Source organism: Elephantulus edwardii, unplaced genomic scaffold (genome assembly GCF_000299155.1).
Source record: "Elephantulus edwardii isolate Elephantulus edwardi_28Jun2011 unplaced genomic scaffold, EleEdw1.0 scaffold00002, whole genome shotgun sequence".
Taxonomy (NCBI): Eukaryota; Metazoa; Chordata; class Mammalia; order Macroscelidea; family Macroscelididae; genus Elephantulus; species Elephantulus edwardii.
In genome coordinates this window covers 17,582,853-17,596,604 of record NW_006399752.1, presented here as the reverse complement: position 1 = coordinate 17,596,604, position 13,752 = coordinate 17,582,853, and the positions used below count along the sequence as shown (strand labels likewise).

Sequence of the window (13,752 nt, the reverse complement as noted above, 5' to 3'; positions counted from 1 at the left end):
AGTTTCACCTTCTTTGCCTCAGGTAGTACCCTGGTTGCACTTCCCCTAACAGCAGATTTGTTTGATTTCTTTTGACAGTCAATGGTATGTTCAATATTCTTTGTCACCTCCACAATTTAGAGGCATCAATGCTTTCTCAGGCTTCTTTATTCACTGTCTTACTTTCAGATGCATGTAAAGTGATTGGAAATACCATGGCTAGATCAGATGTTCCTCAATCTTTAAACTGACCTCCTTGCTCTTCATCCCTTTGAAGAGGTCCTTGGCAGTAGATTTGCCCAATGTGCTATGTCTTTGAATTTCTTGACCGCTGCTTCCATAGGCGTTGATTTTTGGATTCCAGTAAAATGAAATTCTTGACAACTTTAGACTTTTCTCCATTTTTAATGATGTTGCCTATTGGTCCAGTGGTAAGGAGTTGCATTTTCTTTACAATGAGGTATAATCTAGACTGATATCTGTCTTTGATCTTCTTTAGCAAATGCTTCAAGTCCTCTTGGCTTTCACAAAGCAAAGTCGTACATCCACATATTGCAAATAAGTCTTCCATCCCATGTGGATGCCACAGTTTTCTTCTCGTGGTCTTGATTCTTGGATTCTTTCCTCAGCATACAATTTAATATGTACAAATTTAACTTAGGTTAGCTAAAAGGATACAACCCTGACCCATGCCTTTTCTGTTTCCAAACAATTCAGTATTCACTTGTTCTGTTCGAATGACTGCTTTTGGTTTTTGCACAGATTCTGCATTGGCTTATGTGATATAAAAAGTAAAGCAATTACAGTATTTAATTTGAAAGTGTTTAGAAAAGTGTATTTTAAGCTAATTACATAATAAATACACTTCCCCTATCTCTCCAAATAGAATCTGGTCAAATAACAGTTATAATAGAGATGTTAAGTATATTTTGAAGTGCTGTGATGGCCGAGTGGTTAAGGGTTGGACTTGAAATTCAATGGGGTTTACCTGCGCAGGTTCGAATCCTGTTCACAGCGGGATCAATTGGCAGCATCAGGATGGATGGTGAAGAGATTGAGATTGTACACAGCTTTAGTTTGCTTGGCTTCATAGTCAACAGTCTTGGCACCAGCAGCCAGGAAATTAAAAGGCACATTGCCATGGGAAAGTCTGCAGTTAGGGACCTTTCCAAAGTACTGAAGAGCAATGGTGTCTCTCTGGAGACTAAGGTGTGTTTGATACAGGCTTTGGTCTTCCCAATCACTTGTTATGCATGAGAGTTGGACAATGACCAAGGAGGATAGAAGGAGAATTGATGCCTTTGAGCTGTGGTGCTGGAGAAGAGTATTGAGAATACCATGGACTGCTAGGAAAACAAATTTGTCCTGGAAAGGGTTAAACCAGGTGGCTCCTTGGAGGCAAGGATTCTGAGGCTCCGTCTAACATACTTTGGACATGTTGTGAGGAGAGACCGGTCCTTGGAGAGGGACATCATGCTTGGGAGCGTGGAGGGACAGTGCAGAAGAGGAAGGCCCTCTATGAGGTGGATTGATTCCGTGACTGGGATAATTGGGATGGGAGTGTCAGAGACGGTGCGATTGGCACAGGACAGAGTGGAGTTTAGGGCTGTTGTACATAGGGTCACTATGAGTCGCAGGCGACTCAACGGCACATAACAACAACAAGAAGAAGTATATTTTGAATTTGGAAAAGAACCATTAGCCAGTTCCTTTACATTCTAAAGCTTCGTTGATTATTATTGCAGTTGACTCAGTTTGGAATCATAGTTGACTCTCCTGTGGCTTTCTGAGGGCATAAATTAAATGGGAGCTACTGCCTATCTTTTTCCTGCATGATGATTGGTGCATTTAAACTGCTAGAGAAGTGTTATTTTGAGTTAACAGTGCAACTTCCCATGGACTATAGCACCAGACCTCCCTAAAAAATAATGTTAGCTGACTACAAAGTTATTATTTAGATATATAAAAAAATGTTGTAGACTCTCTGACATGTTGTTGCTGTTATGTGCCATCGAGTCACCTGTGACTCATAGAGACCCTATGTACAACAGCCCTAAACCCTGCTCTTTCCTGTGCCAATCTCACTGTCTCTGACACACCTACCCCCATTACTCCAGTCATTGAATCAATCATTTCATCAAAGGTCTTCCTCTCCTGCACTGACCCTCTACCCTTCCAAGGGTGACGTCCCTCTCCAAGGACTCATACCACTTTTCTACATGTCCAACCTATGTAAGATGAAGCTTCAGATTCTTTGCCTTCAAGGAACAGCCTGGTCTCACCCTCTTTAGGACAAACCTATTTGTTCTCCTAGCAGCCAAAGGCCAATACTCTTTTCCAGCACCAAGGCTCAAAGGCATCAATTCTCCTTCTATCATCCCTAGTCATTGTCCAGCTTTCTGATGTATAGCAAGTAATTGCAAAGACCTTGACCTCTATCAGGTGCACGTTAGTCTCCAGACTGACACTGATGCTATTTAGTACTTTGGAGAGGTCTCTCACAGCAGACTTTCCCAATGCAATTCGTCTTTTAATTTCCTGGCTGCTGGTACCAAGAATGTTGATTGTGGATCCAAGCAAATTAAAGTTGTTAACAATCTCAACCTCTTCATCATCCATCATGATGCTGTCAGAGATGAGAATCTTTGTTTCTTGATGTTGAGTCAATTCATATTGAAAGCTGTAGTCCTTGACCTTCTACAGCAAATGCTTCAGATCCTCCTCAGTTTCAGCAACCAGGGTTGTGTCATCTGTATAATGCAGATTGTTGATAAGTCTGCTCCAATCCTGAAACCACATTTCTCTGCATAGAGCCCAGCCTTCTGGATCATTTGTTGAAAAGGTATGGAGATAGGACACATCCCTGTAGTACACCCTTCCCAATTTTGAACCATACAGTGTTTCCTTGCTCTGTTCTGATGACTGCCTCCTGATCATGTTTCACATAAGCACAATCAAGTGTTCTGGGATTCCCATTCTTCTCAGAGTCAGCCACAGTTTGTTGTGATCCACACAGTCAAACACCTTTGTATAATCAATGAAACTCAGATAGACATTCCTCTGGTACTCCTTGCTTTCCACCAAGATCCATCTAACATTACCTAAAATATCCCTAGTACCATGGCCTTTTCTGACCTATAGAGTCTTTTAATTGATTATTGTTAAGTGCTGTCAAGTACACCTCATAGTGACTCATAATGACAACATATCTGAACCCTGTCCTATATCCTGTGTCATCATCATCATTTCTGACACGCTTGAGCCCATTGCTGCAGTCACTATGCCAATCTATCACATTGAAAGTCTTCCTCTCCTTCACTGACCTCCCTCTTTTCCAAGCATGTCACTTTGGAATAGCCTCTGCTAGCAACATGCCTAAAGTATGTGAGATGAAGCTTCGCCATCCTTACCTCCAAATAGCACTTTGGTTTCACTTTATTCAAGACATGTCTCTTTGTTCTTTTGACAGTCCATTCAGCTTTCCTCTCCAACACGATAACTCAAAGGCATTGATTATTCAATTGTCCAGCTCTCAGATGCATAGCACGTAATTTGAAAGCCTATGGCTTGAATCAGGAAGTGTTATCACTGCTGTTTGAGAGTTCAGAGAAGTCCCTAACAGAAGACTTTCCCAACTACTGGTACCAAGGGTGCTGATTGTAGATCAAAGCATGATGAGATCATGTCATTGACAATTTCAGTTGTTTCTCCATCTTTCATGGTGTTGCTCATTGGCACAGTGGTGAGGATTTTTGTTTTCTTGAGGTTGATATGCAATCCTTGAAGGATACAGTTCTTGATCCTCAACAGCAAGCACCTTAAATCCTCTTCACTTTCAGCAAGCAAGGTTGTGCCTTCTGCACAATGCAGGTTGTTGATGTTCTTGTTGTTGTTAGGTACTGTCAAGTCAAGTACAAGTCATAGAAACCCTATGAACAGCCACCATGAACTCTTCCCTATCCTGTGCCATCTTCATCATCTCTGAGACACTCAAGCCCATTACTGAAGTCACCATTTCAATCCATCTCATTGGGGGTTTTCCTCTCCTTCCCTAACCCCACTTCCATCTTTCCAAGCATGATGACCCTCTCCAATGCCTCATCTAGCTGCACGTCTGAAGTATGAAAGAAGAAGATTCATTATCTTAACCTCCAAAGAGCCCTCAAGCTGCACCTTCTCCAAAATATATCTGTTTCTTCTTTTGGCCAGCCATGAGATATTCAGCACTCTTCTCCAATAGCACAGTTCAAAGGATTTTGATGCCACACTCTCTTTTATAAAATCTAGCTTCTCTAATTATTTGTTCAGCAGGCATATTTAATAGGAATGGAGAAAAGATACAGCCCCGATGCAAACTTTTCTCAATTCCAAACAATACAACATTCCTTTGTTCTATCTTGACAACAGGCTCTTGGTCTATGTATAGCTTTCATATAAGCATAAGTAAGTGTTCCAAAATTTTAATTCTTCTCTGCGTTAGTCATAATTTGTTATGACCCACGCAGACAAATTCCTTTGTATGTCAATAAAACATAAAGAGTCATTCTTCTGCTATTTTCTGCTTTCAGCCAAGATGTATCTCACATCAGCAATTATATCCTTTGAGCCACAGCCTCTTTTAAACCCAGCTTGAACTTCTGGAAGTTCTCTGTCACTGTACCTATTGTACATTGTACACTTGTAGCTGATTTTGGATGATCTTCAGCAATATTTGTTTGCATATGACATTAATGATATTGTTCAAAATTTCCAGTCTGTAGTGTCTCCTTTTTTTTTGGAATGTGATCAAATATGCATCTCTTCAACCAATTGTCCAGGAAACCCAAAGACATAATATATTGGGTTAGTCTGTTGCCAATGACCTTTTTAAAGTGCTGAAGAACAAGGATGTCAGTTTAAAGATTGAGGTAAAAATATACATGATACTTTCAAGTACTTTATATGCATCGGAAAGTTTGTGAATAAAGAAGCCTGAAGATGAATTGATGCCTTTAAACTGTGTAGCTGACAAAGAGCATTGACTATACCATGGACTGCCAAAAGGAATAAATAAATCTGTCTTGAAGGGCATGCAACTACAATGTTCCTTAGAGAGAAAGAAGTCAAAGCTTCATCTCTGATACTTCAGGCATGTTGTTAGGCAGTGTCAGTCATTTTAGTTGATAGGAGGAATAAAAGAAATAGAGGCAATTATGCAGCAAATAATGATGATTATGTCCAGATCTAGTAACTAACTTTAGTTTCACATGACTCAGGTTACAGATTAGGTTGAGGTTATTGTCTTTCGCTAACAATGCCCCCTTTGGGGAGCTCTGGTGGCCTAAAGGCAAGTAGCTGCACTACAATCCTGGTGCATGATTCAAATCCACCAGGGGCAATCTCCTCCTGTACCAGTCAGCTCTGATTTGACTGTGCACACACAGAATAATCTTTAAAAGACAAAAAAAAAAAAAAAGAATGCCCCTAATGTCTGGTAAACAATGAACAATTCATCAATAGCCTCATTTCACCACACTTAAGAAATATTTTCAGAGGTAGTTTTGCTAAACCTATTGCTTTCAATGAACTTCTGAACCATAAGCACTTTTTGAGGACAAAGGAGAACTGCACAGTAGGGTTTCCAGATTTTTTCCAGCCTTTATGGTAGCAAACTGTCTTGTCTTCATTCCTTGGAGACACTGGTGAGTTCTAAAGAAGAACCTTTCAATTAAGCTTCCAGAAATCACAAGAAAACCCCACCCAAGCAAACAGAAACCTAAGAATAAACCCATCCTTTTATGCACTTCACTCTTGCAAGGAATGCACTATTCTATTTCCATCACTAAGAATCTCTAAATTACTTACAGGCAATCAGTTGCCATCTAAATTATTCTAGAAGGATCCCATGTGTGTCGGAGAAGAGCTGTACTCTCTTGAGTGTTCAGTGGACTGAATTTTTAGAGTAGGTCGTCAGGCCTTTCCACTGAGGAGCCTCTCGGCAGACTGTCAATCCTTCAGGTAGCAGCCTAGCGGAGTAAGCTTACCCCACTCAGGGAATCCCCAAGTGAAATAATCTTGGATGACCTGTAACTTTCAATGTACAATTCACCTGGAACTCCTAACTCAGCAACATTTACCTGAGAAGAATGAATTAAGGGAGAGAGGAAAAAGACTCATTAATAGGAAGATATCAACTATGTCATGTTGTTGTTGTTGTTGTGTACCATAGAGCTGAAACCAACCCATAGCTGACCTTCTGAAGGGTTTTCAGAGGCAGCTAATCACTCAGGAGGAGATTGCCCACCCTTCCATGGAGTAGCTGGTCGATTCGAACCGTGAGCCTTGAGAAGTTGCAGTGCAACTTCTTCTTGCCACTGGGCCATTGTTCAGTTCATAAATTTTAGACTAAGTTGTAGGGCCCTTATCAGTGAAGAACTCAATTCTATTTGAGGACTTGCTTCTATTCCTCTTCCAGAGAGATTTGTTTGGGGCTTTTAAATGTTGTAATGGAACAAGTTATCAATTTATTCAAATAGGTCCACTAGGTATAATAAGTGTCACAGTCAATTGAACTGTTACACTAAATTAATTCCTTGATGAGTCTCATAAGGGATAGTACTTCAAAGGGTTAAATGTAATTTTCAATTAATTATATTTTCATTATGTCAGGGCTATTGATTTTTCCCATTGGACAGTGTGTTCTTTTAAATTTGAAATAAAAGCAGCACAAAGCTAATGGGTTTGCAATTTCTCTTTTAAATAAGGAGTTGTATAGCAAAGCTCTCAAATACTGAGCTCTTTCACTCAGGGATTCTGGCATATAATTAAAGGCCTTAAGTTTGCCATTGTATACAATGAAAAAATTCTCCATTAAAATGTATACAAAATGTTAGACCAAGTAACTCTGAGATTCAAGAAAACAGTAACAAATACTTTTTTTGTTTCTGTAAAGCTTAAAATCTTAACTTTTTTTCATCATTAACACCTTCTACGGAAGATTTTTTGGCAAGGTTTTAGTGGTTTTTTTCTCACAGGGTAATTTTTTTCTATAATTAAAAAAAAGTAAGATTAACAAATAGCAAAGTCAATATTGGTTTCTATAATCTGTACCACTTTGCAAAATAGCTCTTTGTGGTATCTCATCAATATTTCATAGATTTGAGGAATTGGGAGCAAGTAAGTGTGGCTTCCATTTTACTACTTAGAAAACTATACAGCGTGATTTTTTTTTTTTAATCCAAGCTGGTAAGAAACCCAAGAAGCAAAAATATTTTAAAATTCTATACTAACATACCTTAATTCTATTATTGTTGTTGTTATATATTGATGAGTTGGAATCGACTCATCACTGACCTACCTGTGGATTTTCAGAGGCTATAAATCATGGGGGAGGTGACTGCCACTCTTCCTCTTACAGAAAAGGGATTACTAACCTTACACGTTGGCAGAGCAACTCCATAACACCAAGCCACCGGTGCTCCCTAGATAGAAGAATGTTTTGTCCTGTCCAGTCAGAACCCACTCATAGGTGACCCTCCAGTGGGTTTTCCAAAACAGTAAATCACAGGGGAGAATATTACCCATTTTTCTCCCTCTGAGCAGTTGATGAACTTGAACCTCTTGCCTTTGAATTGGCAGCAAAACTCCTCCACACTAAGCTACCAGAGTTCCTTATCTGTAAAGATAGTAGTTGGTGAAATTCTGCACTGAGGGTTTAATGGATTCAAGATTTCTGTTCTGTCAGGAAGATGAAGGAAAAGTGCCAGTATAATCCATGACAACCTTTCCCAAGGGTTATGCATCCAGAAGGTCCTAGTTTTCCCCTTTCTCCTAGTTCCTCCAGTAGAAGCACCACCCCTGGTATCATCCTTAATCCATCCTGTGTGGCTGACTGGGCACCATAGTTCTCACAAGAGGAGTTCACCACAGGCAAGGACAACACATGACCAGAATGGAGTTAAAGGGGTAAGTGATGCTCAGGATAGTAGGAAGCTAAAGAGTAAGCCTGAGCCCCTTCCTGCCTCACCCAGACTCATCCAGTCAATTCTAGCCCAATCCAATCCTACACGGTCCAGCTTTTGCCTTACAAGCACCCTTCTGGTGCCAAAGCCTTGGCAGATGCATCCAGTGTAGCCATGGGCTATCCTAACCATGCCAAGCACTTCTCTATTGATTTTTGTCAGGTGGCTGGCTTCCTCCAGGACCACACACTAAGAGTTCTTAAGACTGGATCTGTAGCGCCCTGTGAGTGCAGGCTTATGGTGACCGGGGCTGGGTGTGGCAAGCTGGATCCACCAGGAGTCTCTATCTTCTGCCCCAGCCACCTCTCAGCTTAGCTGTTGTTTGCATCCTTTGGTATCTGTCCTGCTCTGTAAAGGCCAGTTTATCTCACCCAATTTTTAAGCTAAATCCTTGAACAAACGTACTGAAGAAAAGGGGAACCAACGGAAATGGTACCTCAGGGCCGAGGAGGGACCAGGACCAAGCAAGTGAGGAAAGTTTCTCTAGCTCTTCAGCCTTGAGCTCTGGTAGCCTAGGGGCCAAAAAAGCCACATGGCCAACCCAAAGGCACAAAGTTTCAGTAGGAGGAAGATGGCCAATCTTCAGCTTCTGAAAACCCACAAAAGGGGTTAGCTAGGAGTTGTTTCCATACCAACATCAGCAGCTCTGACATCATTTATAGCTTCTGAATACTTATGGAAGGATCATCCAGCATGATGTCACCTTACAATATCCTTGAGTCTTGTTTGGGGCTTGTAATGAACTTGGTTGCATTTTCCTTTCTGCACCCTCAAGCCATCTCTGGTGGATTCTGAAATATCACAGTCAGGGAGAGGTGGTTTGGTGTATTTGCAGAAACACTAGCCTGAAAGTGATTAACATTTTCCTGAGTCTTAACTGAGGTGGCATGGGGGCCGAGACGAGAAGCTGTACTGCTGACTCATAGGTAGTGGCTCCCTGTCCGTTCACGTCTACCTGTGACTCTGTGGGGGAAAGACAATTTCTTCCCATGTGATTTGTAGCGTCAAAAACCTCCTGGAGGGTCAGTTTTTGAATCAGTCTTGACCCCGCGGCAATGAATTTGACAGTTTGGTTTGGTTTTTGAGATGTTACAATTGTGCCTCTTGCTAAGAAAAGAAACTCAAGTTTATTGGGCAACTACTATGCTCTGGAGCCCTGTACTTTGAAGGAAGTTCCTTTTTTAGCAACAGCATATGGACACAGAGCTCTCTCTGAACTGTAAGTTGGAAGAGGAGGTGAAGTGTGACTGGAGATTTGTCCTCTCATATCAGGAGACTTGAAGGTGAAGTGGAGGAAAGCTTAAAGGTCAGTGTTTGAAGCCTACTGATTCTGGGAGAAACAAGGAGAAGTTGGCTTGTAAGAGATTCTGGGATTGGAGACACTGTAGAGAAGTTGTCGCTATAGGAACTCAAGAGAAACACTGAGTGGGAGTCTAGGGCAACACGGTCCTCACAAATTAACTATTTTATTCCCCTCACCAATCCATACACATTCTCCTTCACCAGCCCATTTCTTTGTTTTTTTTCAGAAACATTGTGAAGAGTTTGTTTACTGGGCTTAAAAAATTTTATGAATACTTTTACCACTCATATATATTGTTTCTTAAGCATGAGTATTATATTCCCTACAGTCTTTCATTTAGATTAAATTGCATTCTTTCATATTGTGGATTTGTTCCTTTGCCTCCCTTCCAATCATTACACCAACAGCTACTTCCATGAAACCATGTAAACCAGTGACTTCATGCCCCGTGGCTCATATCCTCCCTTTTGCCTAAGCCAATTGCTGACTTGTCCATCCCTGTTAAACCAGTGCTCTGAGGGAGCAAGAATGTCCATTTTGCTGAAGGATCCTCTGTTCCACTTTGAATGTCAGCATCTATAAGCAAAGTGCAGTCAAGAGCAAGCCATTAGGTGGTAGCAATCTACCCTAGTTCACAGCATGGATCATCTTCTCTTCATCTGATGGGTTCTGGTCAGTCATTCCCAGCCATTTTTGGCTAGGTTCAAAGGGGCGTCAGCTGCAGGCTCCGGAGTCCACACTGCTCCCTGCGTTCCACACCTGTTTATCTCCTCCCTTAGTGCTAGCTGCCTCTCACATGGGGCCAAGTCATTGTACAAGCCAGGGGTCCCCATGATTTCCTGTTCCTCAAGCCAATAAGCCTTCGCCATCCACACATCTATGCATGCTCTGTGAGCAGCACTGAAGGAGCACGTCCAAGCTCAGCCTGTTGTCCTACTGTATTCCTCTCACTCTGTCGATTTCTGTGGGTCCAGGTGACAGCCATGCCTGAGCATACTTCAACTTCAAGTCCTGGACCTAAACTCCGATAGGTACTAACTTCACTCGGCCCAGAAGCCAACATTTTGTCTCAGTTATAAAAAGACAGTCTCTTCCCTGTTCCTAACTCTGTGATCTCCAGTGATTTGGTTCTAAGTTTCCTCTTTTGGAGAATGGAGCTAATAATTGGATTTTCTCTCAGAAGGCTGATCAATAATGAAATGTGGAATGGATGTTTGATGCAAAGAATGGTGCCTTGTCTTTCTTTGCTTTTATGGTTGTGATTCAGGTCATTTTAAAGTCTCACTCTTTAGCTCTAAACTGCGCTGAAGACATGTGTCAGTACCCAAATCAGCAGTTCACCTAACAGTCAATCGTCAAAATAAAATAGCTCTTTAAATCATCCATGTGTTTGCTATTGTATCAATTTTAAAACACGGTACATTTTCTCTGCTTTTATACTTTGTTATTCTATGGATGGTTTCCCTAGTCGTTTTAAGGGCTGAGGCAGCTTATCTTGACTTTCTGGTCCTGTGGTTAGTACATCCCCTAAGTTTCTGATGCATGTGTTTTCCCTCCCCCTCTGCATTTCAATTCCCTTCCTGTTTCATATTTCTGTATGTCTGTTCTAGTAACCTTTGCTTAAAGGGAATATTATTGTTAAACCATTGTCATGATGGAGTCAATTCTGTGCATCAGTGTGAGAATAAATTTTCAGAATTTCAGATATTTGAAGAGAGAGAATCTTGACTAAGAGCCTTGAGTGTAGGTTGTGCTTAAAAGTTGAAACCAGTAACCTCGTGAGTTTTGGTTCAAATTGCATTCAGAATTATTTTATAAGTATCATCAGTGTGCTGAGTACCGTGCTAGAACGGGAGATACAGAAATAAACACCATGCAGACCTTTAAGTTTCAAAGAATTAGAGAATCTAGAGCGATTTCTATCCCTTATGGACAAGACAGTAGTTCCTGGGCTTTGCTATGCATGATACCTGGTCTGGAAAGCCTCTTTTATTGCCCTAACTCCTCATTCTGTCAATTTTCACTTTAAATATTGTTTCCTTTGGGAAAATTTCCTCGGCTCCATAAACTTTACTTCTCTTTCTTAGGTAAAATCCTTAGTTTTGCATAGCGCTTACAACACTGTATTATAGATTCCTCTCAATGTGTTGGAATGTTCCCTTAGAGCAATGGCGTTTTTTTATTTCAATATCTATTGTTGGATAAATTTCCTGTTTACTTGTTGGACTACAACCCTAGAGTGATAGATACTTACTGTCAGTGTCTGTGACAGTTTACTATAGGTTCTTTGTGTGATGTTCTGGACAGATGGAGTCCAATAGATAGTGGTGGAATGATAAGTAAAGTGTAGTTAAAGTGCTTGACTGCTAACTTAAAGGTCAGCAGTTTGAATACACCAACTGCTCTGAAGGAGAGAGATGGGAGGTCTACTTCTATAAAGATTTACAAGTTTGGAAACCCTATGCGGCAGTTCTACTCTGTCCTATAAACTTGACAGTAATAATAATCAATTCAAAGGCAGTGACTTTCAGTTGATGAGTAAATGGACATTTTAATTAGTAAATATTCTTTGTTATCCATAACGCTTTTATTGGCTGACTTTAGAAAGTGTCACCAAGTATACCTGTCTGAATCTGAAGGTTCTTCTAAAAGCTGTTTACCTGGTGAGAAGACTCTGATGCTATCTAAAGTATTGGTGGCATAATGTCCAGCACCAGAGCAGTACATACATCACCACAGTAAAATAATATAACAAATGGGGTGATGTGTTTAGCAAGATTATACATTTTCACTGTGTGTATGCTATGCAGATGACACAACCCTGCTTGCTGAAACTGAGGAGGACCTGAAGTGCTTGTGGCAGAGGGTCAAGGACTGTAGCCTTCAATATGGATTGAAGCTCAACATTAAGAAAACAAAGCTTCTCACCACTGGGCCAACTGAGAGCATTATGATGGATGATGAAGAGATTGAGATTGTTAAGAACTTCAATTTGCTTGGGTCTACAAGCAACACTCTTGGTACCAGCAGCCAGGAAATAAAAAAGAAGAATTGCATTGGTAAAGTCTGCTGTGAGAGACCTCTCCAAGGTACTGAGGAGTAATGGTGTTAGTCTGGAGACTAAGGTGCACTTGATACAGGCCATGGTCTTTGCCATCACTTGTTATGCATCAGAGAGCTGGACAATGACTAGGGAGAATAGAAGACTTAATACCTTTGAGCTGTGGTGCTGGAGAAGAGTATTGAATATACCATGGACTGCTAGGAAAACAAACAAGTTTTCCTGGAGAGGGTGAAGCCAGGATGTTTCTTGGAGGCAAGGATTCTGAAGCTTCATCTGACATACTTTGAACATGTTGCAAGGCAGGATCTGTCTTTGAAGATGGATGTCATGCTTGGGAGGGTGGAGGGATAGTACAGGAGAGCAAGACCCTCAATAAGATGGATTGATTCCGTCACTGGGGTAATGAGGATAGGCATGTCGGAGACAATCAGATTGGCAAAGGATAGAGCAAGGGTTACGTATGTTTTACATAGGTTTGCTATAAGTCACAAGCGACTTGACAGCACATAACAATGAAAATAACAACAACTGTGTACACTGAATAAATAATCCAAGAAACTAGATTTAGGACAAACATGGCATCAATATTCGAGAAAGACTAATTAACAACCTGTAACATTCAGATGACACAATCTTGCTTGCTGAAAGGGAAAATGACTTGAAGCATTACTGTTGATGGCCCAAAACCACAAACTTCAATGCGGAATGTAACAGAACGTGGCAAAAACACATATCTTCAAAACTGAACTGATAAATAACAACATGAAAAGGGAAGAAAAAGTTTGTCTGTAATTATACTCTACTTGAACAAGAAATCAACATTCATGGAAGCAACCATAGCAAATCAGATAACTTATCAACAAATCCGCTACAAAGGGCCTATTAGCATTTTTTAAGGTAAAGGTATCACTGATGATTGAGATGTGCCAGGCTCAGGCCAGGACCTTTTCAGTCTCTTCATTCATCTAAGCTGAACAATGAAAATGAAAGGATATAGAAAATGTCTCTATTCAAATATGATGTTATAAGGACTATTTAATATACTGTGGCCTTCTAGGGACATGGGAAAATTAGTTCTGGAAGAAACAGAATAAGAACAAAGGTCCAGTAGAAGTGGGGATGGTAAGACTTAGCTTGCTTACTATCATGAAGAAAGACCAATCACTAGAAAAGGACATCATGGCTAGTGAAATAGAGGGACAACAAAAAGAGGAAAACCCTCAGTGGTGTAAACAGTGGACTCAAATATATAAATAATCAGAATGCTGGGGCAGGATGGGTCAATAATCAACTAACAACAATACATGAATATGCACTAACATTCACTGCTCTTATAAGCACCATGCATATGTTGTGGTTGTTGTTGTTATGTATCATTGAGTCAAATGGGACTCATAGCAACTTTT

General features: G+C 40.6%; 1 non-coding gene across 1 annotated transcript; it reads left to right on the top strand.

Moving 5' to 3' along the window:
- Positions 1–915: 915 nt before the first annotated feature.
- On the top strand, positions 916–996 carry TRNAS-UGA. The gene has a single exon. It is a non-coding gene; the product is annotated as a tRNA-Ser (tRNA).
- Positions 997–13,752: the final 12,756 nt, after the last annotated feature.